Source organism: Pelodiscus sinensis, chromosome 19, assembly GCF_052426305.1.
Source record: "Pelodiscus sinensis isolate ZL-2025 chromosome 19, ASM5242630v1, whole genome shotgun sequence".
Lineage (NCBI taxonomy): Eukaryota > Metazoa > Chordata > Testudines > Trionychidae > Pelodiscus > Pelodiscus sinensis.
In genome coordinates this window covers 15,077,476-15,103,542 of record NC_143070.1, presented here as the reverse complement: position 1 = coordinate 15,103,542, position 26,067 = coordinate 15,077,476, and the positions used below count along the sequence as shown (strand labels likewise).

Here is a 26,067-nt window from a genome sequence, read left to right as displayed (position 1 = left end):
CAAATTAGTGCTGTAGTGTAGACATACTCTAACTGACACAACTAGAAAAACTATGTAGAAACTAACAGCTAAATTCCTATCTCTGACTAGAAAAAGTCCCTGAGGAGAAGAGCTCACTCCAAGGACAGCGAAGAAGGATCTGGTGGGAGGCAGACTGTGCACGCAAATGGCACGAGGAGCCCATAGTACATGAGCAGTCCGGCTGACTACTGCAAATGAAAACTCCCATCTGCGGCACTGGGATGATGCGACACCACACTAAAGCTCCCCCAGTGCCATCACTGGAAGAACATTTATTAAAGGAAACATTTCAGATAAGTTTCCAGGTGCGCGGTTTAGAAAGGAAGGCTCCGTACATCTGCGGTCACACCTGAGTTATGGGAAATTCCTAGTATTAATTTAAACAGTTTGCAAGATACACAGAATCAGTAACCAGCATTACCCCAAACTGAGAGGAGAGGGGCCTGGATTCCTCATGCAATTCCCCTCTGGTGAGCGTCTCCCACTGGCTATCTTAGACAGCTCCCTGCCGGGCCTCCTGGCTTGTCCCAGACACTCCCATCCCCTGTCACTCAGGCTGGGGGCTCACAGCATCGTGCCAGGGATTTTCTGGGCAGCTACAATTCCAGGCAGCGCCGTTCAGCGTTGCAATAGCCCAGCCCCCGCCTGGAGCTCAGCCCTTGTCTCCAGCTCTGCAGGGGAGAGCAAAGTTCCCAGCAGGCAGCAGCTTCAGGAGCCAGGGACGGCTGCTTTCCTGAGCCCAGCTGGCCGAAGAGTCCCCAAGGCAGCAGGGAGGCTAGTGAGGGGCAGAGCCGTTGGGTTGGTCGATTTGTGTGACCTGATCTGAACTCTGCCTGTACCCAGCCTGGCTGTTAGCTCTGCCCCTGCCCAGCCCCCAGCTCTGCCCTTCAGGGCCTGTCTGCTCTCTGGGGCTGCAGTAGAGTCCATCCACCTCCCATAAGTGGAGCTGCAGGAAGGGAGGGGGAGGAGGTTTCAGGCACCACAGAGAGGAGGAGCCAGGGGCGGAGTACAGGGGAGTCCTCCAGGGTCACACAGACTGGGGGGGGGGGTGTAAGGTGAGAGGGGCTGGTGTCAGGGAGACAGTCGGAGCTCGGTGTCTGTGCCCCACACCCAGACCCAGGGTCGGATTTTCTCCCCGGGGAGGGAGCCCGGCGGGAAAGTGAAGATCGGGGCCTCGGTTCCAGCATCGATAAATGTCACCTGCCCCCGGTCACAGTCCAGACAAACCCGGATCCTGTTGGGGGGGCTCAGGGGCAGGAGCGTCTCAGGGTCAGTGAGAGCCCGGAACTGATCCCCCCTCCGCTCCACAGCCCAGATCCCACCCTTGGGGCTCAGGCTGATCCATCCCTTCCTGCTCACAGACTCTCTGGCCACCCCCATACGCCAGTATTGTCCATCCCCCACCCTCCACCTCCCAGTAATGTCTCCCCGAGGTGAAGCCCTCACGGCCCAGTGCACAGGCCCAAGAGTCAAATCTCTCCGGGGTGTCAGGCCGTGGCTGTTTTGTCTCTGCCCGTCTCATACGTTTCCCATCCTCCGACAGGACGAGCTGGGGATGCGCCGTGTCTGGATCCAGAGTCACGTTGGCTGGGGGAGAATCAGAGCGTGAGGGGCAGAGCTCGGCCCTGGGGGGGGTCAATGGCGTCAGGGACAGAATCTGCCCCAGCTGGGCAGTGACTCAGGGACTCTCCTGCCTCCAGGGGCGCCCGGCTCTGAGTGGGGAGCAGCCTTGAGGTCTCGGCCCAGCCCAAGGGGCAGCTCACTCCCCGGCAGGGAGGGGCCGTGGCAGAGAGAAGGGGTCAGAGGGGCCCTGACACTGGGAATCTGCCCCATCTCCCTGGGCCGGGGACAAGCGACTCTGGGCCGGGGACCCCAGAGGTACGGGATGGAACCTGCCTGGTCAGGGTTGGCTGGATCCAGGCCCTGCCCTTGGCTGGGCCCCTCCCCATTGAAATGTCCCTGGGTCCCAGCTGCCTCTGGGCAGGGTTTGTGATTCCCCCGTGACACGTCTCCCCCGCATGGCACGTCTGGGCTCGGCTCCTTTCCCGCCGCACTGGGGCTCTGGGCCGAGCTCTGACCTGCCCCCCACCAGGCTGCTCAGCCTCTGGCCCAGCGCCCAGACCCCACAGAGCCAGCAGGGAGGGGCAGGGACCGGCCCCAGCTGGGCGGGGCGGGAAGAGGCTGAACAAGGCGAGTCCTGCCCTGGGGGTGTTTCTGTCCCAGCCATGGCAGGAGGCTGACTCAGGGGTGACAGAAGGAAGAGGGGCCCCAGGGAGCTGAGGGGGGTCCCAGCGGGGGCTGGGCGGAGGGAGAGAGAAGCTGAGCTCACGCAGGGCGAAAGAGAGGAAAAGGGAAACAGGACCAGAGCTCTGCTCTCAGCAGCTCCCCAGCTGCCTGCAATGGGCCCAGGACCGCCCCTGTCTGTGCCCCGGGCCCTGGTGCTCTGGGGTCTGATCCATCCCTTCCCCCAGCAGAGCAGGGACTCTCCCATGGACTCTTGGGTCCTCTGCCGGGGGCAGGAGAAAGAGCAACGTCCCCGAGTGCCCCAGAGTCCATGCTGGGCACAGCCCCTCAGTTACTGGGGGGAAGGGAAACTCCCCTCTTGGACCCCCCCACCCTGCACCCGGACCAGAGAACAAGGGGAGACTAAGGCTGAGAGCTGCCCAGGAGCCAAGGCCAGTCCAATCCAAGTGAGAAGGAGGAAGAGACACAGCCAGGAGGGAGGGACAAGGCAGCTGTCCTGGAGGGGAGAGGAGTAGAGACCGGTGCTTGGAACCACATTGGATGGGATTGAAAAGAAGATCTCGGGGAGGGTTACATGGCTGGGGCAGGGGAGTGGAGCAGGAGGAAGCCTGGTGAGAAGCGCAGCCGGGAAGGTAACTCCAGGACCTCCCTCCTGGGCTGTTTTCTAATGGACCCCTACCCCCCGCTCTCAGGCACTGGGGGGCGCTCTCCACTCGGGGGTGTTTGCTTTCCACGGCCCTTTGGGGAACGCTGCATGAGGGGCCCCCCAATACTTGGATGCCAATATCTGAACGTCATCGTGACGCGGATTCCCCTCCCTTTGGGCTCTCGCTGATCCTGCACCGTAGGCGTCTGACACAAACTCTGTGGCTGTGGCTGATCTGGGCCTCACACCGAGATGTTTCCCGCCCTGCACATCCTGCACATTGACACACTGGCTGGGCTGACACTGCCGACGTGATGGGGCCGTGCAACGTCCTTACGCTCCTTAGGGGGGAAGTGCGAGGGCGGGGGGGAGCAGGCCCTGAGGGAGGGGAGCTCACCTGGACTGAGACTTCCTGGCTAAGCAGGGGGCAGGGGGTCAATCCCAGGGAGAGGGACAGGAGTGGGCGGGGGGCTGGGCTGTGCGAGGCCTGGCCCCACTTGGCTTTTCTCCCACGAGGGCTCCCACTCAGCTGACTAGATTCCCTGGGGCCCGGCCGTCCTGCTCCCGGGCTGGCAAAGCTGAATCACTCACAAGCAGGCCGAGGGGCCGAGCCTCCGAGCCAGCCTGGGCACCGCGCTGCAGGGAGGGGCAGGGCAGAGGCTGCCTGAGCAGCGAGGGTCCCTGCGACCCAGGGAAATCACGAGGGGCTGGGGCCAGTGGGGGGGTCTCAGGCCAGGGCCTATCAGAGGCTACTGAGCAGCAGGAGGAAGCCCGGGGAGCAAAGGCAGGTGGCAGTGGCAGCGTGCAGACTGCGGAAGCAGAGGACGGTGGCAGGGGGCAGGGGCAGAACACAGGGGCAGGAGGCAGCAGAGATGTCACCGACTGCCCTTCTCTCCCTGTCACGGGTGGGGGGGGGCACCCATGGGGCAGTGACTCTGGGTCGGTGCTGCCAAGGCTGAGCCCAGGAACACGGCCAGGGACCGGGGGTGGGCGCGTGCGAGGGGCTGCAGCTGCCCAATGGGCATGTGGCGTGTCCCCAGGTTCCTTTTCCCTTTTCACAAGTGGCTTTTGTTATGCTGACAAACCATGAACGTCAGTTACCTTCTCCTTTTGGGAAAGCAAATCTTCTCCAGCCTGAAACCAAGCAGAGAAACCCAGCTGAGAGGGATGGGAGCAGACGCTCGATCTCAGAGAGAGCAACCCACGGCCCATGGGCCCCACCTGCCCTGCTGGCCCTTTTATCCAGACCTGAGCTGCGCCCTCAGCCCCCTCCCTTCCTTCCTCTCCCCGTCAGTCCCCACTCTTCACACCACCTGCCCTGGACTCCTGGCAGTGTGATGGCTGCTGTGTCCAGGCAGCACAGCTGTGGTACCACCAACCCCCATACTCTGAGTGGTGCAGTCATGGGGCAGAGAGCAGGGGAGGAGTTGGACAGGGGATGAGAGTCCGGGGGGGGAGGGTTGTCTCCGGCAAAGATCAGTGGGGTTTGGATTGAGGTGGGCAGTCCTAGGGGGGCAGTAAGGAACTGAAGAACGGGGGGGGGGGTAAGATGGGGCAAGGCCTGAGCCATGCCTGGCTGTTTCCTTCTCTGCCTGGCCACCCCTACAATTTCTGTACCCTGAGGTGGCCTCTGGCCGAAAAGTTTGCCCACCTCTGCTACATACACAGGATTCAACATCGTACAGAGGGATGCCATAAAGAAGTCGGAAGGTACAAATTCTACTAGAAATGTTGAATAAATCAGAAAAAAAAGAGCTACACAAACACAGCATGATCCTTGCGGCTGGGTTGGTTTGTATTTCAAACATCTTCATTGCCTGTGGAATTAGCCCTACTAAGGGTGTGTCTACACTTGCCCCCTAGTTTGGACTAGGGAGGCCAATGAAGCACATCGAAGTTGCTAATGCAGTGCGGGATTTAAATATCCCACGCTTGATTAGCATATTCGCGGCCGGTCGCCATTTTAAAATGCTGGTCGCCTGATTTAACTTGCCGCGTGTAGACGCGATAGTCCAATCCAAAACCCTTCCCTTGAATTAACTGTTACTCCTCCTTGCAGGAGGAGGGGAAGGGTTTCTTGCATTAATCTCTGAGCACTTGCTTTTTCTGGGTATGTCTACACTACAGCACTAATTCGAACTAACTTAATTCGACTTAGTTAATTCGAACTAAGCTAATTCGAACTAGTGCATATAGACCTAAAAACTAGTTCAAATTAGCGTTTTGCTAATTCGAACTAGCATGTCCACATTGAGTGGACCCTGAACCAAGGTTAAGGATGGCTGGAAGCAGTGCCGGCAGGGCATCAGATTAGGACTTAGAGCGTGGAGCTGCTGCCTCAGGCTAGCCGAGGGCTGTGCTTAAAGGGACCCGACCCCCATCCCGGACAGACAGTTCTCAGGGGTTCCCCACTTGCAACGCTTGCTTGTCTAACTCGATGAGGGACAGCAAAGCAATCCTGGCTTGGAGAGCCCTGAGTGCCCACACTTGGCACATCACAGCACTCGGCCATCAGCCCGGCTGCACTTGCCGCAGGCTGCCATCCGGGGGAGGCGTCAATCGGGGGGTTGCAGGAGAGCTTCCACCCCGAGGAGCCCACAGAGCCACCCCACTCCTCCCATCGGGGGCTCATACCCCATTCCTCCCTCACTTCCTTCCACTTACCCCTCCCTAGACCCCCTTCCTGATGTACAAAATAAAGGACACGTGTGCTCAAAAATAGAAACTCTCTTTATTGAACAAAATTTGGGGAGACTGGGAAAAGGAGGTGGGAGAGGGGAAGAGAGAGGGTGGGAGAGGGGAGGGCAACTAAAATGATCAGTGGTTTGGAACAGGTCCCATATGAAGAGAGGCTAAAGAGACTGGGACTTTTCAGCTTAGAAAAGAGGAGACTGAGGGGGGATATTATAGAGGTCTATAAACGCATGAGTGGTGTGGAGAGGGTGCATAAAGAAAAGTTCTTCATTAGTTCCCATAATAGAAGGACTAGAGGACACCAAATGAAATGAATGGGTAGCAGGCTTCAAACTAATAACAGAAAGTTCTTCTTCACAAAGCAAATAGTCAACCTGTGGAACGCTTTGCTGCAGGAGGCTGTGAAGGCAAGAACTATAACAGAGTTTAAGAAAAGTTAGATAAATTCATGGAGGTTGGGTCCATGGAGTGGTATTAGAAGCAAGAGGAAGACCAAGGACAGGGTAGGCCCACTGCTCAGTGAGGAGGGAGAAGCAGTAACAGGAAACTTGGAAATGGCGGAGATGCTCAATGACTTCTTTGTTTCGGTCTTCACCGAGAAGTCTGGAGGTGTGCCTAACGTAGTGAATACAAGCAGAGAGAGGGTAAGTTTAGAAGATAGGATACACAAAGAACAAGTTAAAAATCACTTAGGAAAGTTAGATGTCAGCAAGTCACCAGGTCCTGATGAAATGCATCGCAGGATACTAAAGGAGCTGATAGAGGAGGTATCTGAGCCTTTAGCTATGATCTTTGAAAAATCATGGAAGACAGGGGAGATTCCAGAAGACTGGAAAAGGGCAAATATTGTACCCATCTATAAAAAGGGGAATAAGAACAACCCAGGAAACTACAGACCGGTCAGTTTAACGTCTGTCCCAGGGAAGATAATGGAGCCGGTAATTAAGGAAATCATATGCAAACACTTGGAAGGTAATAAAGTGATAGGGAATAGCCAGCATGGGTTTGTGAAGAACAAGTCATGCCAAACTAATCTGATAGCTTTCTTTGATAGGATAACGAGCCTTGTGGATAAGGGAGAAGCGGTGGATGTCATATACCTAGATTTTAGTAAGGCATTTGATACGGTCTCGCATGATATTCTTATTGATAAACTAGGCAAATATAACTTAGATAGGGCCACGATAAGGTGGGTGCATAATTGGCTGGATAACCGTAGTCAGAGAGTTGTTAACGGTTCTAAATCCTGCTGGAAAGGGATAACAAGTGGAGTTCTGCAAGGGTCTGTTTTGGGACCCGTACTGTTCAATATCTTCATCAATGATGTAGATATTGGGATAGAGAGTACGCTTATTAAGTTTGCAGATGATGCCAAACTGGGTGGGGTTGCAACTTCTTTGGAGGATAGGGACATAATTCAAAATGACCTTAGCAAGTTAGAGAAATGGTCAGAGGTAAACAGGATGAAGTTTAATAAAGAGAAATGCAAAGTGCTCCACTTAGGAAGGAACAATCAGTTCCATACATACAAGATGGGAAGCGACTGTCTAGGAAGGAGCATGGCGGAAAGGGATCTAGGGGTCATAGTGGACCACAAGTTGAATATGAGTCTACCTAGTTCGAATTAAGCGCTCCGCTAATTCGAATTAAGTTCGAACTAGCGGTTTGTATGTGTAGCGCCTATGAAAGTTAATTCGAACTAACATCTGTTAGTTCGAATTAACTTTGTAGTGTAGACATACCCTCTTTGATTACTAGTCATAGATGAACAGCTCTGGGGGATGTGGTTCTGTCTTAACCAAAAGATGATTCGCATCATATTACTTCATTGTATTTCGTTACATTTTCAGAACTAAAGTTAAGACTCAACTTCTATTCAAATAGCAGCACGTTAGTACCTCAGATATCAACTCAAGTGACCTTCTGGCGTGAGAATTCTCCTGCTTACTCTGAGACCACCATTCATTTTTGAAGTTGTATTATAAAAATGACAAAAACCCAACCCCCTACAGGAACAAAGTACCATGGTGAGGACACACCTTAGGACAACAGGGTTTACCCGTAGGGAGAAGGAGAATGACACTTACCGAGTTCTGCTGCGTGTTTCTCTGGAAAACAAGGACAAATGAATCAATGACTAGTGGGGGGGGGGGGGTCTCTTCCCAGGATCTACATGCAGGGTGGGGTTCCCAACACTGCCTAAGTGACTAGGGTGCAGGGGTCCCGATGTCACTACATCACTGAGGCAGCTTTGGGAATCCCACTGCCAAGGGTTATACACACGAGTCTGAGATTGGCCTGGTCTGTGCAGGGCTAATGTGAGACCCTCTGTACCACTCGGTGCCTGTGAAGGCAGAGTGGCTATAGCCAGAGCCCCCGCTACCCCCCCCCCTCCCAGCACGTCACAGGCACATTCTTCACACTGGCCCTAGAATGTTTAGAATGACGGAGACTTTGATGCGACCCACAAAGGATAAAGGTTGAATTTCCCCTTCTCTTGCCTGCGCCGTGGGTCGGTGTCAGGGCTGGCAGGCAGGGCCCAAAGCTCTAATAGAGTGAAGCCTGGTGGTAGCTTGTGCCCTTCCAGAACATGGAGTTCAGCAGACGTGACGCTCTGGAGGAACAGGGAATAACGCGGAAAGGACCGAGCCTGAACACGCTGCATTAAGAAAGGGTTTGTCAGTCAGTTTAAACTCCTCTCTGTCGCCTCTTCTCCCCTCATTGCAGCTCCAAACCACCTTCCTTTATTACCCATACTCCCCTGCTCCCTAATCCCTAGTACCTCCCAATGGGCATTTACACGTGGAATTTACTGTCTTTTGAAAAATCTCAGAGGAACATCTGAATATTCTGCTGTGCTCAGATTACACATTTCCCCAAAACAAAAACACTTTTTACAGTAAGTGCTTTCCATTTTCTACTCAGGGTTGGACCGAAACGCCCAGGGCCTGGGTAAGTTCTCAAACTGTTAGAGCCAAAACAGCTGATGTTGAGCCTCACAACCTTGGAGTCAGTTTGCTTTCAGCCCTCTGGGGCTGTCTCTCTGCAGCGCTCGGTATAAGCCATACCTGGTGCTGGCTGGGGCTGCCCTCAGCATGTGATTTACGGGTCTATACTAGACCTGCTAAATCAAATGGCAAAGATCAACCGCCAGAGCATGAAGTGTCTGCTAAGCACAGATGTGACCTTAAACTCCTCCTATTTTAAAAAATGTGAATAGCAAATCTTCCAAAGGAACCAGGAAACCCCATCACCTCCCGCCTCCCTCCCACGCTGCTACAAGAACATGAACATGTACAAAAATGTCACGTATGGAAAGAGGAAGAAGGAGACTCACCAAATGGCTCCGAGTGCTTCTCCTCATTTATTTACTAGCCCACTGGCTGTTCCTCAGGGAGCACTAGTGCAGCTCAAGGGTGCATGGCACTTGATGAGTGTGACGGACCGGGCCGTGTCTGGGCACAGCTGAGGGCGTCCACTCAGGGCGAATTTCTCAAATCCGGGGCTTCTTACAGCCCCCAGACTGGTGACCTCTCCAAACAGGCCACAAACCAGTCCCACAGAGCGCTTCAGCTGCCTGCCTGAAGCCTCACGAGCAAAACCCCTCCGACACCCCAGCAATATCCGTGCCCCAGATGGCCCTGGGCCTATACACAGGTGGGGGGTCCTAGCACCCAATCCCACCTACCCCGAACAAGTTCTGTCCGGTTCCAAGAAACCAGCCACAGATCCCTGGTCAATTTACCCTCTGGATCTTACCCACAAATCACGCTGGGCCAATCCTTTAGAATCTAAAACTAAAGGCTCTTCGATCCCTGCAGTGCTGCCTCTGGGATGAAGTGCTGAGCTGAGAACAAAATGGCATTGACCACATGGCCTCTTTATACCTCCTTCCTGGCCTCTTCTTGTATTCAGCAGGTCACCTGGTCAGAGGCCAATATCTGTGTTTCCTGCTGGCTGCTCTCAGGTGACAGCCCCCATTCTTTGGATGTGTCTTTGGCCCATCAAGTGCCATTGTCCCACAGGGCCTGGCTAATCAGCCTGTCCATAGCAATGCTTAACCACATTCAGAGAAATATTCAGCTTCCACACAGATTACAGATTCCTACCTACACACACAGACATTATACACTCACATAAATAGCGTACATAAGATCAGCAAACAATAAGCTCCCATTCAATACCCCACATGGCTCCCTTTTATACCAATTTCTGGGGCCAACATCCCCACCTAGGGGTGCAGCAGCGATCTGGCTGCTTCTCTCCAATTCGGTAATGTGACAATGAGCAAAAAGGGATTTTCAGTATAGAAATCAGGTTTGGAGGTACCATGTGGGCAGGGAGACCAGAGACAGATGTGAGTGACCCCGGAGAATGGGGAGAGGGAAGACGGAGCAGGATGCAGATACCTGCTGTGATCTGGCTCTCTGGTCCGGTCCCACTGCCTATTTGCCTTCTCCTTCCAATCCCACCATCCCTGCATGTCCGTAAGTACAAACCACCCGGCGGCTGCATTTGGGATAAGCCCGTGTCTGGCACAACTCACCCACACAAGGGAGTGAGGGGGAATGAAACCTCCGTAGTCCCAGGCCTGGGCTCCCTGGCTCCTTGCTGTGGCATTGGGGGAGGCCCAGCTGGAGCAATAGGCCCTGCTGCAAAGGTGGGTGGGGATGGCCCAGAGCAGTGGACTGAGCTTTTCACCCCGTCCTCCAGCGCTGCCGTCAGGTCATGGGGTTGTCCCCTAAGCCTGCAGCCAGGGGCTGCTGCCGATGATCAGCCCACGGACAGAGGGGAACCTCAGTGGCATTTCCATCTCTGTGCTGCTGGGGGTGGGGCAGTTCTAAGCTCCCGTCATGCCAGGCCAAGTGTCAGATCTGTCCCTGTGCATGCGGCTTTGCAGAAAATCCCTTGTGAACGTCCCTGTATGTCCTGCTCCAGCATTTACCTTTGAGTTTGAAGAGATAAACACTCAGGGCAAAGGCGCCCAGCAAAACCACCAGGGTCACTCCCAGAGACGCCATCCAGGGATTCACCTTTGGGAAAAAGGGATCTGAAAAACACAAGCCCAGAGGCACCCACATCACTCAGGAAGCAGGAACCCAGCTCTGATGACTCCGCTGTGTGTAAGGCCGCCCCAGTGGGACCAGTCTGACACAAAGGAGGCAATGTGGCCCCATCGGCACGGCACCAAACACCACAAACCAACCAAGACAGCCACCACATTTGTACATTGGTGTACGAGTGAGCCTGACCTGGCGTGCCATGGGAAACAACGATCAGTCTCCAGTCCCTGGGGCAGCGGGTGGGACTTGTGAGATCTGCCGTGGGAACATGGACAAGCCCTTTCCCCTCTCTGTGGCTCCATTTCCTGGCTGGCCTTTGTGGGGTCCTGATCATTTAGGCGCTTGTTCTTTGTAGCAGGCACTGACTGTCAGTCTGTGGTTTTGTGCAGAGCACAGCACAGCAGGGCTACTGCCTGATACGAGCTATCTAACACAGCAACTGTTGCTAGTAACAGTAACAGGTTGGAGTGTTCAGCGTTAAAGTTTCTGATCACCGAGGGGGTTCCGACCTAAAACACTCTAGCAAAAGTATAGCTTAGCCAGTACAGCAGTGTCCATACCAGTGTTCCCAGTAAGCTGTGTGCTGGGGCAGCCACTCAGGAGAGATTCAGATGCCACCAAGTTGATTAGCAGAGTGCACTGAGCACCCTCCACCAGCAGGATGTGTTTCTATGGGTTGTGCACATCTGTACAGGCCATTGGGGCATGCAACAAAATTTATTCTGCACATGGATGGAAAAAAATGAGAGAGAACATTGGCCCACACTAGAAGTGTTTTTTTGGGAGAGCTGTACTGGCAAAATCTTCTTAGTGTAGACAAGACTTAAATAATCTATGTGCACAAAAAAGGTGACACCATTAGCTAGGTTTCTTGAAGATTTCAGTTTGTAAGTTTGTTTTAAATAGACAAACTTTTTCTATTTAAAAATAGATTACATTTATTAAATCTTATTAGATTTAATAAAATCTAATCAGGAGGTTGTTGTCTTTTTTTCTGACACTGCTCAGTGTGTGGTTTTTGATGGTCACTGACCTGATATATAAAACAATGATTCCTTTTCCTGGCTGAGGCGGGTGTTCCTGACCACACAGGACAAGTTCCGATTGGAATTTTCCATTATAATGGCAGAAGTTTCTGTTCTATACAGTCCATTGGCTTCTCGGGAATTTGTTTGAGAGGCTGAAGGAAAGGCCTGTCCATTGAGATCTCTCCACATCACCTCGGGCTCCGGGTACCACCCAGCCGACCGGCACACCACTCGGATCCCTCCATCCTGGTAATCCTCAATGGATACATGAGGAGCAGAGCCTGAAGCTAGAGACAAATGCATAAATCCATGTTGATTTGTGCACATATTGAGCCTAGAGAATACAAAATTAAGCTTCCCCTTTATTCTCAAATGTCCATGTACTCAGGGAAACAGATGAACAAAAAACAAATTATTTCCAAGAGGGGATGGAGCTTTCTCCTCAGTATTGTTCCCTCCCAAGATCCATACAGACATGCTATTTTTGGACTATAGGAAACCCTTTAATTGATCATTGAATTTAGCACTAACAGAATCTGTAAAAAAAATGGAGAAAAATAATCCTTGTATTTCAAATGTGCCTTCAGGTGAAATGTCACCTCTTCGGTTATGGAAGCTCTTCTACCTGGCCCTGCAAATGCAGGAGCTTATCAGTTAGCATTATTCTCTCTCTCTCTCTCTCTCTCTCACACACACACACACACACACACACACTTGCAATGGTAAGAGACTGGGGAGCCAGCGCACAAAGACGCTGGCTCAGTCCCTGCTCCTGAGGGTCTCTGATCAGTCTGCATCACTTTCCCCACTGCTGCTTTGCACAGATAGGGCCAGGGGAGCTGGTGCGTGAAGATCAGACTTCAGAGACTCGCGGGAGCAGGGACTGAACCAGCGTCTTTGTGCACCAGCTCCCCTGGCCCTGTCGACGGGGAGCGGCAGGGAGAAAGTGATACTGGGACTTGGAACAAGCCAGATTGCATGCTGGAACTGCCTACCCTCATCGACTAATCGAGTAGTCAATAACCAATCCACCGACTACTCGATGAGGAAAGTAACCGCATGTTAACATCCGTATTTTAGATGTGAGTGCCTAGTGCCCATAGGCTATTGAATGGGTATTCCTGACCGGAACAGCTGTGACTGCTTGTGTAACTAATTGCAAGTGAGGTGAAGGCTGCACAGGTCTGTCCCACTCCAAAGAGCACTATTCTCACTGCTGCGGCGCCTCCTGTGGGTAGCTCTGGGGAATTAGCCCTTTCTCAGGAGGGTGCCCCCTCCTGGCGGCGTCTTGCCTGGCTACGGTCCATGCTCATTTTCCAGATGCGCATTGCTCCAGGAACGTGGCGCCCTCTGCAGGACAGGGCCCTCCAGCAGTGCCCGCTCCAATGGGCTCTCACCCCTCTCCTGGGCCATGTTGACAGCCCTGAGTCTCTACTGCCCTTGTGGCCCACTGTGGCCTCCAAGACCAGCCCCTCTGCCTCTGGGGCACACAACAGCCTGTATGGGCCATGTGTTGGTGGTGAGATGCAACGTCCACCCACTACTCTGGGTCCCAAACCAGGGACCCTCTGGCAGCCGCCTTGTCCTGCCCTCCGCTCGCCTCCACTGCCTCTCGCTCCCTGGGCCAACTCCCCTGTGGCCCTTTGCACCTCCTGGCCTTGTAGCCAGGGCCGGCTTGAGCCATTCCTGTACCCTGGGCAGCGGGCACGCAACACATGTGCAGCTCCGCCCCCGGGCCCACGGTGCATGCGTGGCCCCACCCCCCGGCGTGCTGCACACCTTACAACTGAAATCGGGCTCGTGGCGCCTGATTGCAGCTCTAAGGGGCGCTGCACAGCCCCCTGCCCTGGGCGTGCAGCGCCCCTCACAGGTGCCATCAGGTGCCTCCCATAGGTTGGTGCCCTGGGTAGCGGCCCACCTGGCCCCCCCTTAATCTGGCCCTGCTTGTAGCAAGGCCACAGCCGGGCAGGGATCAAGCTGGAGCCTCCCTCTCTAGCCCCCCTGGGTCTGCCCAGCACTGCGCTACTGATAGTGCCTTCTCTGAGGGAACCAGGCCCTGCACCCTCCTTGGCCAGGCCCTCACTGACTCTCTCTGAGGGCAGCTCTCTCTCTATAGGGCTATTCCAGCAAGCTGCACCCTGCTCGGCTCTTTCAAAGCCTCCCTGCAATGGGCCAGGGCTCTGCCCAGGCTCCCTCCAGTCTGCATTGACCCTTCCCAGCCAGTGTGGGGCCGTCACCCCACAATAGACAGGTATTTGCATATTTGGCCAATTATCTCAGGAAATGAAGGGTCACTCCTGGGCATTAGATTTAACCGTGTGACCATGGGAAATCGGGTTTTGTGTCTCTGTTTTGTCCCGTTCACCACACCCGGAAAGTGTTCGGTGAAAAAGTGAGATGACTCTTGAGGAAGAAGGCGTCATAATCCAGGGGCACCTTCTCCAATTTTCTTCACATTTGGTACAAGTAAGTAAGTCACCTTGGCAACCGACCGTGGGTAAAATGCTCAAATCATTCAAATCCCTTGGCACCATCCCCGAGGGACGTACAGACACACGCTACTGACCTGCCACCTTTAGTTCCAAGACGGCTTCTTCATAAAAGGCACCATCTTGAACAAAACAGCGGTACTGCCCTTCGTCAGAGAGTCTGACGTGGAGAATTTTCAAAGTAACATTCCCCTGTTCATCTTTCAAGAGCTCTGTCCTCTGCTGGTATTCTGGCATCTGCTGCTCGTACTGGTCCTTTCCATCGCTATAGCGATGGACAAATTGGAAGAGCTGGGACCGGAACCAAGTCACCTCCATGTTCTCAGTGCTCATCCTGGGGGCCAGGTGACAGGGTAACACGATCTCCTCCCCCACCACGGCCGTGACAGGCCGGTCAGGTCCCATCACTTTAAATTGTGCTGTGGAATGTCCCAGGAGAGAAGGGAGAAAAGCTCAGAGAGAAGATCTTGTCCATTCAGTCAGTGGCACACACAAAACCGGTCCTGTTTGCTGTAGTTTGTATTCCCTGGAGATACTGGGAGGAGACCCGGCACAAGGAGATGCTACAAGCCTATGGACCTTGTAGGCTGGGCTGGAGGGAGACCCCAGATAAGAGAGCTAATGCCAGGGAGAAGATTCCTTCCACTTTGAGCCTGAGGGCAAGTGGCCACCAGCAGAGCAAGTGTCCGACCCACGGCATCCCTGTGGCACAACCAGGAGCAGGGTGACGGGATTTCCTTTTTCAATGTAGGAAGTGCCCAGTGCAGAGACAGCACCATGGAATGAGGACAACTCAGCCCCCACCTTAGATTTAGTCCTGCAAGAACCCTGGGCCCAGCCTTGCTGAGTTCCAAGGACTCTGCCACAAGGAAGGTGGAAGTGGAGCCCTCGAGGTCGGGGAGGCCGCTGGGGCTGTGTCTGCCCTGCCAGAAATAATAATTCATTCCCCAGATAACTATTTAGAAATAAGCTTTTTCCTCTTCCCAAACAGGATTTTTTATTTCGAAATCACAGGCTTGGTCATATGGACACTTGCCTCGTTATTTCGAAATAAGGGGAGTTCTTTTGCAATGACTGCCCAGTGTAGACAGGCCCTGGGTAAAGTCGTAGGAGCGAGGACTCAGATCCTGTCACTAGCCCATCTCACTGTGGTAGTACAGAAGCCAGGAGAGTTCCACAGTAGCAGGACCATCCGCCCGCTTACACTGAGCTTGCTGTGTTATGTTTACACACTGTGGGTACGTCTGCACTGAACACTTATTTCAAAATAGCACGTCTGCACTGCAGGGAAGCCTCAAAACTAGTCTGAGGCAGACTCGTAGACGGGCTACCTTGATGTAGAGCCCCAGGAGGCCCCAGGGAGGAATAACTTCGAATGGCTGTGGTGAGGGGTTATTTTGAAATAGCAGCAGTGGAGCGTCTAGACGTGCCTTATTTTGAAATAGCTATTGCGGAAGAGGCATTATTCCTTATGGAATGAGGTTTACAGATTTTGGAATAAGCCGCCCATTATTTTGAAATTATTTTGAAAGAAAGGAATGGCTGTGCAGACACCCGCATTGTTATTTCGAAATAACGGTGCAGTGTAGACGCACCCAGTGAGAAGTTCCACTGACTCCAAGTTGCGCATCTTGTTGCGACACTTCCGGGACTTAAATTCTCTAAGAAACAGCAGACACAGCGCAGAGTCCTACCTGATTCCATGCTGCGCACATAACAAGTCAGGAAGAAAACAAGAAAACCAGGCAGAGGGGAGCTGGCTCTGGCACTCTGGCAGATGGAGGGAACCTTCATCTTCCCCGTAACTTCATCTGGACAACAGGAAGGAGAAAAGAAAAACTGACCACAGTGAGCAGGACACTGACTAGCATTAAGGCCAAGTCTAGACTGGCAAGTCACTGTGCAGTAAATCACCCCCAGCGCTGTGACGTTCAAGGTGTCCACATGGGCAAGGCACTTAGCCCTCACCTGTACTAGGGCTTCAGTTCAAAATAACCCCCTTAGGTTGAATTGATAGGTGGAGCATCCACCCTAACAAATCCCTTCTTTCAAAATAATGGACCGCTTATTTCAAAATCTGGACTCCTGCTTTCCTTGGGGAATACTATTAATTTTGAAATAGCTATTTCGAAATAGCATTAGTGTGGATGCTCCAGTGCCATTATTGCAAAATAACTGCTCCCCAGAGGAATCTGAACTAGTTACCCAGTGGTCCCCAACCTTTTGGGGCTACCGGGCGCCTGGGGCGGGGCCATGCACGTTTCTGGGGGCGGGGCCACCCATACGGCGCGCGCCCGGTGCTGGTGCCACCCATGTGCCTCACTCCCGGGGCTGGCACCACTCCTGCGCTGTGTGCCAGGGGTGGGACTGCCCATACGCCATGCGATTGGCCGGAACAGCCCATGCACTGCACACCCGGGGGCGGGGCCACCACCACCCATGTGCTGCATGCCTTGGGCCGCCGTCACTCCTGTGCTGCGCACCCAGGGCCGGTGGCACCCCTGTGCCGTGCGCCCAGGGGCTGGCACCGCCCATATGCCGCATACCCGGAGCTGGCACAGCCCTTGCGCCGCACACCTGGGGGTGGGGCCACCCAAACGCCACACGCCTGGGGCCGACACTGCCCATGTGCTGCACGCCCGGTGCCAGTGCTGCTCCTGTGCCACGCACCCGGGGCCGGCGCCGCCCATATGCCGCGTGCCTGGGGCTGGCACAGCCCTTGCACCATGCACCTGGGGGCAGGGCCACGCAAACACTGTGCACCCGGGGCCAACGCTGCCCATACACTGTGCACCCAGGAGCATGAGTGGGGCTGGCCCCTTTCACTTAGTGGGCGCACAGAAATAGCCCGGTGGATGCCATGACACCGCATTGGAGACCACTGAGGGTATGTCTACACTACAGCACTAATTCGAACTAACCTAGTTCGAATTAGTTAATTCGAACTAACGCATCCAGACTAAAAAACTAGTCCGAATTAGCATTTTGCTAATTCGAACTAGCATGTCCACACAGAGTGGACCCTGAACCGAGGTTAAGGATGGCTGGAAGCAGTGCCGGCCGGGCATCAGATGAGGACTTAGAGCGTGGAGCTGCTGTCTCAGGCTAGCCGAGGGCTGTTCTTAAAGGGACCCGACCCCCACCCCGGACAGACAGTTCTCAGGGGTGCCCCGCTTGCAAAGCAGTCCTGGCTTGGATTGCCCGGAGTACCCACACTGGGCACATCACAGCACTCGGCCATCAGCCCGGCTACACTTGCTGCAGGCTGCCATCTTGGGAGAGGGGGCAATTGGGGGGCTGCAGGAGAGGTTCCACCCCCAGAAGCCCGCAGAGCCAGCCCAGTCCTCCCCATCAGGGGCTCGTACCCCATTCCTCCCTCACCTCCTTCCACTTACCCCTCCCTAGCCCCCCTTCCTGATGTACAAAATAAAGGACACGTGTGTTCAAAAATAGAATCTCTCTTTATTGAACAAAACTCGGGGAGACTGGGAAAAGGAGGTGGGAGAGGGGAAGAGAGAGGGTGGGAGAGGGGAGGGCAACTACAATGATGAGGGGTTTGGAACAGGTCCCAGATGAAGAGAGGATAAAGAGACTGGGACTTTTCAGCTTAGAAAAGAGGAGATGGAGGGGGGATATGATAGAGGAGTATAAAAGCACGAGTGGGGTGGAGAGGGTGCATACAGAGAAGTTCTTCATTAGTTCCCATAATAGAAGGACTAGAGGACACCAAAGGAAAGGAATGGGTAGCAGGCTTCAAACTAGTAACAGAAAGTTCTTCTTCACAAAGCAAATAGTCAACCTGTGGAACTCCTTGCTGCAGGAGGCTGTGAAGGCTAGAACTAGAACAGAGTTTAAAGAGAAGTGAGATCAATTCATGGAGGTTGGGTCCATGGAGTGGTATTAGCCAGGGGCTAGGAGTGGTGTCCCTGCCCGAAGTTTGTGGAAGGCTGGAGAGGGATGGCACGAGACAAATGGCTTGGTCACTGTCTTTGGTCCATCCTCTCCAGGGTCCCTAGGGTTGGCCGCTGTCGGCAGACAGGCTACTGGACTAGATGGACCTTTGGTCTGACCCAGTAATGCTATTTTAAGCTCAGGGCTCATGGTCGGGGGTCTCAGTGGACCACCTTGATTTTCATGCAAACCTGCTCCTGGGTGGCCAGGCTGGCAGCTCTCCTGCCCTAGACGGCCGCTTTGCTGTGCCTAGTGTGGAGGTCGTGGATGAGGTCCACGATGTCTACACTGGACCAGGCGGGTGCCCGCCTCTTGCGGACCTGGGCAGGCTCCCGGGAGCCGCCAGCCTGGTCCTGGGAAGAGGGGGAGGGCTGGGGGGCATCGGGTGGCTGGCTCGAGCCGTGCCAGGTGCAGGGTCTGCTGGCTGGGTACTGGCAGGCTTGCACCTGGCACGGGCATCGTAGCCAGCCCGTGCCCCTTTAAGGGGTCCGGGGCCGGGAGGGGGGCAGACGAGTTTCCCTGGTGTTGGCCAGAGTGGCCACCAGGTCAAGCTGGGGAGGGCTAGCCTCCCACTAGTTCGAATTAAGGGGCTACACACCCCTTAAGTTCAAACTCGTGGAATGAGGTATACCTAGTTCAAACTAAGCGCTCCGCTAGTTCGAATTAAGTTCGAACTAGCGGAGCGCTAGTGTAGCACCTATCAAAGTTAATTCGAACTTATGTCTGTTAGTTCAAATTAACTTTGTAGTGTAGACATACCCTGAGTTACTCCCTACAGCTTCCTGGGGCTCTAAGTCGAGGTCTCACATCCTCATTAATGGAGCCTGCTTTGGACTATTTTTGAGGCTTCTCCGTACAGGGCATTCCTGCTGTACGTCTCCCTAGTGCACATCGGTTCCGCACTAATGCTGTTGACCCTTGTAGGAAGTGTTGCGTTATACATCCTCCCATTCCCCGCTCTTACGTCGTGCAGAAAAAAAGAGACCAATTCGTGCAAATGGAAGTCAGCCATGGGAAAAAAATATCCCCGCTTTACGTTGTTTCGCTGTCCACCCCATGTTTTGCAACATATCTTGGGTCTACAGTGGGGGAAGCCCTGCAGTGGGAAGACGCTATTTTGATGTTGTAAAATTAGGAGTTTATTAAGTCAAATTTAGTGATGTTGAAATCGTTTCCTAGTGTAGACACGGTCTCTGGGTGCACTAACTCTGCAGACACTGCACTCTGCCATGCACAACTGCCTCCTTCCCCTCCCCTCCAGCAGGGTGGGAAGGGCAGCTGAGCTAGCTTCCAGGGGCACACAGTCCCATCCTCTCCACCTACCCTCTCCCCCCCACACCGAACCGCCTCTGTCATGTGGGGTCCTGGTCCGATGGCAAGGCCTCCTTCTTCTGCGGGCTGCATCGAGAGCTCGGTTGCTGTGGGGTGAGGCACGTTTGGGCTCGGCAGGTGCAGCAGAGGCCACTTGTGGTGCTACATTTTAATACCCAGGTCCCAGTCCCCGCGAGCGACTCCACCTCCAGCTGTAGTCGAGCGGCAGCCACATAATGCACATTCCCGTTGGGTCAGCCTCACAGGAATGGGCCTCTTGCAGCTGCCGCTTGACTACAGCCCCAGGGCCGGTCCACAACATTTTGCCCTCTGAGGCATGGAGCTCAAATGACCCCCCCATGCCTGCTTTTTTCCTGTCTGCCTGTTATGTCCCTTGTGCCCTCCTTCCTCCAGCACAGCACTCCCCCATCTCTGTGCATCTAGATCAGAGAGAATACATCTGCACCAGCAGCAGACACAATTTTCTACACTCTGGGTCCTAGTGGTGCCCCCCCACAGTCTGGCACCTGAAGCGGCCACCTCAGTTCACCTCATGGTAAGGCCAGCCCTGTTGGGAGTACTGCTGAGTCTAGTGGGGTATTATTAGTTAATTGCTGGGAGAGTGCATAGTGCTTCATAAAAGTATCATTGGCAGAGCATGTGGCCGCATGGCAGATGTCTCTGAGGGGAACCTTGGGGAGGAAAGCTGTGGATGCTGCAACAGCTCTTGTGGAATGAGCTCTAGGTGTGCCCAGAAGTGGTTTATTTTGGAGGGTGTAACACTTAGTCTTAGAGTCTGGAGACGGGTTGAGAGAGAGCCAGGAATGATTCTCAGAATCAAGCCTCTGCTAGTGAAGAGAGAGGAAAGTTTCTCATGCAAGATGGGCTGTTGTACAGGGAGCCCGCCCAGGGAAGGAAGGTTCCCAGGCAGCAACTCGCAGGCAGATGGTGGTGCCTGAAGTGTATCACGAGGAATCATTGAAGTTGGCTCCTGGCGGTACATTTGCAGGGCATCTGGGCATAGGCAAAACTTGTGACAGGCCAGAGCAGAACTTCTATTGGCCTCATATGTTCAGGTCAGTGAGGGAATATTGCAGACACTGTTAGTTGTGCCAGAAGTATAAGGGACCAAGGGGGCTTATCAAAGCCCCCCTGCAGCCTCTATCTGTCATTGGGGAGGCCTTTACCAGGAAAGGGTGAATGAAGTGACCTATGATGTGAGGAAGGCCCGTATCCAGGGCGTGTGCAGACGGTGCACGTTAACAGGATGAAGGAGTACCTGGAGAGGGAGGTAAACGTGAACATGCTCTGTTGTGCTGAGGAGGAGGCCAAGTCAGTCTCTTTGGTGGATATGCTGGCTGATGCCTCTTGAGAGCATAGAGATAGGGAAAGGCTTGACTCCCCCCCAGGGGAAGGATTTGCTGGAGCTGCTGAAGCATCACCAGGGAACATTCTCCAACAGGCCGGGGCTCACTGACAGAATAACGCATTCTATCCACATGACAGGGCCTAGAAGAGCCCACAGGCCAAAGGGAGAGATGTAGAGGCAGCTTCAGGGGGTGGAAAACATGTTGGCAATGGGCATAATCACCAAACCCTCAAGCCCCTGGGCATCCCCTATTGTGATGGTGCCTAAAAAGGACAGGACCATGAGGTTCTCTGTGGACTATAGGAAGCGGAATGTTATCACCCTTTCCCCACCCCCAGAAGAGGATCTGTTAGACACGGTGGAGGAGGGGAGTGAAGTTTATAAGTACTCTGGATCTGACATGGGGTACTGGCAGATTCCCCTAGACGTGGATGTGAGGGAAAAGTCTGCCTTCATAGTGGAGTCTGGCCTGGATAAGTTCAAGGTGCTGCCCTTCAGCATGTGGAACACTGGGGCCACCTTCATGAGGCTGATCAATGAGGTCCTGCAGAGAGAGGAGGGTTTTGCGAGGGCTTATATCGACCACCTGGCCATCTTCAGCAACTCCAGGCAGGATCACCTCGATCACATAGTGGTGGTGCTGCAGCGCATGGGGGAGGCCAACCTGACTGTCAAGGAGTCCAAATGCAGGATGGGGGCTGCCGAAGAGACCGACCTGGGACACAAGGTGGGCAGTGGGTTGGTGCACCCTGAACCTCTGAAGGTGGAGGCCATTACAAAAAAGCAGGTCCAGTTGTTTGTGGGCCTGGCCAGCTAATACAGGAGATTTATGAGGAGGATCAGTGACATCATAGCTCCAATCACAGACCTCACAAAGAAGAGGCCAGACCAGGTGGTGGGCTCAGAGGCCTGTGAACAGGGGTTCCAAAGTATAAAAAATGCCTTGGCCAAGGAACCTGAGCTGGCCAGCCCAGATTTCAACAAGCCCTTTTTGTTGTGCACCGAAGCTTCCAACATTGGACTGTTATTTTGAAATCAATTTTGAAATAATGGGCGTGCTATTCTGGCATCCTTGTAATCCTTGTTCCACAAGGGTTAAGGAATGTTTCGGAATAGTGCTTTTTTTTTTGGAATTTGGCGCTGTCTGGATGCACCCTCAGTGTTCCAAGTTCTGTACTGAAATAGCCTCCATTTAGCAATAATACTAGCCTGAAACCATTTACACCAGTACAGCTTGGGAACCAAATACATACAACAAATTAAATGCACGGTAATGAGATCATACCAATAATGCAGAGTACGTAAGCTGCACAGTAATGAGATACTGCAGTAATAAATAAGAGTAGCCAATGCACCCAATTCAGAATTTCAGACAGCAGAGGGGGCCATTGTGCTTAACCTGTTTAAAAGAAGTGAAAAAAAAAAGTATGACCATAAGCTTCAGGGGTAGCCGAGTTAGTCTGTACAGGATAAAGTTAAAGAACAACCAATGGTCTGGTAGCACTTTAAAGACTAACAAAACATGTAGATGGGATCATGAGCTTTCATGGGCACAGCCCACTTCTTCAGATTGTTAGAAAAAAAACTGCTCCCCCAGTAAAAAAGTTTGGCCAGGTTGCTCTTTTTATAGTGGGCTGCAGTACTCCTTGGGAGAAACCGGCGGCATCCTTCCTGCATACCATTGCCTTTAGAAAAAAGGGAAGGTGTGAAAAGGGGAAAATAGCCTTAGACTCTCCCACCCGTCACCTTGGCGTGAGAACTGCGGGGCTTACCTGATCTCATGAAACCTGCACAATTTTGGCCCAACCCCTGGGACACAGACCCCCACTTGATGACCGTTGGGCCATATATGGTAATATGCAAGAGCGGGAAAGCGATATGCAGATTTGGGGATAAATACCCATCGCACAGTTCACTCGAGGTCTTCGTAACACACGTACCAACATGCGTGTGCCTTCCCATATACTTCAAAGCGCTGCCGGCCTGATCAAACGACCAGCCACCTCCCTCGACTTTTGGGCGTAACCAAGGCCTTTGCAACCGAACCGATATCTTTGTAATGTTCCATGTGCTGTGTAAGTTGGTATGTATGATTTGATTTTCTTTGTTGTATAAGCTTAGTGTTGTAGTTGTTTTTGGTAGTACATAGATTTTGTAGTTATCACTGTTATTTAATTAGTGTAGCTGGATATCTTTAGAATACAGACTATTCCCCTTGCCATTCTCATCCTTATATTTCTGACACATTTAACTAGAAATCATAGAATAAATATAACAAATACTGTAAATTCATTATTAACACAGTCTATTAAAAATCTTAGAATAAATACTATAAATTCATCACTATCATAAATAAATATTTTTATTTCCTAAACTGTCCATCTGGTTCTATCCTTCCCCCCTTGAGTATGCATCATCGGACCTGTGACCAGAGTGTTGGATGTCCAGAACTAAAATAAATAGGGGCGAAGGGCGGGAGGGAGGGAGGAGGAGGAAAAAAAATGGGAGCGGGGGGGGGAACCACAAAAAGAGGCAGTGGGTAAAAAATATATCAGGGGGAAAGAGGTACCTGTCCCTACCTGTCTTCTGCCTCTCCCTCCTGCCCCACAGCCACTATAAATTTTGGAGAGTTTGCATGTCTGTTTGTCTGTCTGTCAGTTTGTGTCTGTTTGTTCAAGAACTCCTCCTAAATGGTAAAAGCCAAGATCACCAAACATAGCATGCACCTTCCTCTGATCCTACCTTAAAGCAAGGTCAGAGATTAGGTATGCCAGGACAATGGGATGTATGTGGAATGAGACTGTTTCTCACCAAATGCAAAAAGATAAGTGTGATACCCTAGAATGAATATGGGAGTGAGGGGTGAACAAATGTCCCAGCTCCGGGTCAGAAAAGGGCAACAAAAATGATTTGAGGTTTGGAACAGGTCCCATAAGAAGAGAGGTGAAAAAGATTGGGACTGTTCAGCCTAGAAAAGGGGAGACTAAGGGGGACATAGGATTGAGGTCTATAAAATCATGACTGGTGTGGAAAAAGCGAGTAAGGAAAAGTTATTTACTTAGTCCTGCAATATAAGAACTAGGGGTTACCAAATGAAATTAATAGATAGCAGGTTTAAAACACACAGAAGGAAGTTTTTCTTCACTCAGCACACAGTCAACGTGTGGAACTCCTTGGCAGAGGATATGGTGAAGACTAGGATGTTAACAGAGTTCAAAAAAGAGCTACATAAATTCATGGAGGTGAGGTCCATCAATAGCATTGACCATTGTCAGCAGACAGGACACTGGACTAGATGGACCTTTGGTCTGACCCAGTCTGGCCGTTCTTATGTTTTCGTGGTCCCCGCCAACCCAGCCTGCCCCGGGAACCAGCTGCCAAATGAACTGTGCAGTCCATTGTCCCTGCGCCAGCTGCGCGTGCCACTCCCTGGCTGAGCCTGGGGAGAAGCCAGCAGGCAGGCTTCATGGCTTCCTCTGCCACCAGCCCATCCCCAGGGAGAAGCCACTGGCCACCTCCACTCCCTGTCCTAACACATTCATCCCCCACCCCCTTCCCCGAGTCTGCCACCTTCTTCCCTGAGCCCTCTCTACCTTACAGCCCCCTGCCCTGACTCCTGTACCCCCCCTAACCACAGCCCCTTGCTCGGAGTCCTTCTTTGATGGCCTAAGCAACACTAGGTAAATCTGCTAGTTCACAACAACTTATTTCACCAAATCTCCCTTTCAGTGCAGTGAGAGCAGGGGGCAGGACCAGTTTTCTTGAATAAATTATAGGAGCACAAAGATAGATTCTGAATCAGATCACAGGAATAGCCTGGTGTCACCTGACAATGCAAGGAGAGGAAAAACAGATCATATTCACTTTGAATTTATAGTTCAACATCCACCTAAAACAAATCTGCCCTGGGATTATTGGATTATTTTCCAGTTAAAAATTCACCCACGGAATAAATGCCTACTAGGCGATACCACCGAGCAATGGTGCTCACATTCTTGTGACAGGATCTCACCTACCTCTTGAGTCTTAGAAAGAAGCTTCCGAACCATTTTGAGATCTCCCAGGTGCTCCCAGGTTTTGTAAAACTCTCATCCATTCTCCTCTAGCTAGCTCACATGGCCGGTGTCTTTTTCATCTGCAAAATTCTTCCTAAAAGATGGCAGAAACCCAAACCTGACTCTAAGCCTTCCCTTCCAGGTGTCAGTGGAAATTGTGTTTATTCCTCATTGAGCTCTGAAGTGGAATGTGTCTCTCTCCAGGTCTTAAAGGAGGTGGGAAGTGAAAGTAGAGAAATACCTGGACTGCTGGGCTGATTTCAGTCCCTCCATCTCACAGCCTCATGACAGGACAGAGATACGGGTCTTCCCCCAAAACAGCCTTGCTAGGGTGCTAGATGTGCCAGGGCCCCAGTCTGGAGGATGGCAATGACAATTTCTAAGAGGCCTTGCCTCTGGCTCTGTGAGGACTGCTCTGTTCTGCCCTGGGAATAGTGTATTTTCCAGCTCATGCTCCAGGTGCAAACTCCCCCTTTTGTTTACTTAAGCAACAAGCAACCTTTGTACCTCTGCCCTGGAGTTTCCGGTGAAGCGGGTGTCATTATTGCAGGAAGGTTGAAGGTGCGAGCCCAGCCCATCCCTGTTCTCAGACTGGAGCTGAACTGGGACTGAACAGTTTTAGTTGGGTCTAAGCTCTGACTGGCCAGCAGAAACAGGGCTCTCCTGGTCTAAGTTGTCATGGCTCCTTCCTCACTCTGGCATGATAAATGCAGAAGTGGGGGCCAGCAAGTGTACCCCAAAGCCTTATCTACCAGGCTTTGGTATAAAACTTCCCCCAAAATCTTAAAAACCTAGATCTTGGGAACAAAACTTCCGCTGCCACCACCCAAATGTTGATAAAGAAATCAGGGGGAAGATCATTTGGGAAATCTCACCCCTAAGATAAGAATCAAGGCACACAATTAACCACTGCCAGGTTAATAAAAGAAAAGAAAGAACTTTTATTATTAAAACAATATTCCTGTTGCAAACATAATGACTAGTGTGACGGCGCGTTGGGGGTCCCCCGTCTCCTGCACCCCGAAATGGCACAAACAGACTGCCCCAGCCGGTGGAATAGAGGAAGTTTATTGCCTCTCCAGGATACAACACAGCGCAGATGTAATCTGGTCACAGAGCTGGGCTAGGATGCCTCAGGCCCCCTTGCGATGGGGGGAGACTGGGCCCCTAAACTCCAGCCCCTTTCCCTAGGCTGT

The 26,067-nt window shown here is 52.6% G+C and overlaps 1 pseudogene across 1 annotated transcript; it reads right to left on the bottom strand.

Annotated features, from left to right (window-relative positions):
- Positions 1-99: 99 nt before the first annotated feature.
- LOC149522205 (butyrophilin subfamily 1 member A1-like) lies at positions 100-25,332 on the bottom strand (annotated as a pseudogene). The gene is made up of 8 exons (XR_016347280.1): positions 24,833-25,332; positions 15,880-15,996; positions 14,263-14,604; positions 11,702-11,983; positions 10,551-10,655; positions 7,693-7,713; positions 4,013-4,045; positions 100-1,608 (listed from the first exon to the last, which is right to left on the bottom strand). The product of XR_016347280.1 is annotated as a butyrophilin subfamily 1 member A1-like (transcript).
- Positions 25,333-26,067: the final 735 nt, after the last annotated feature.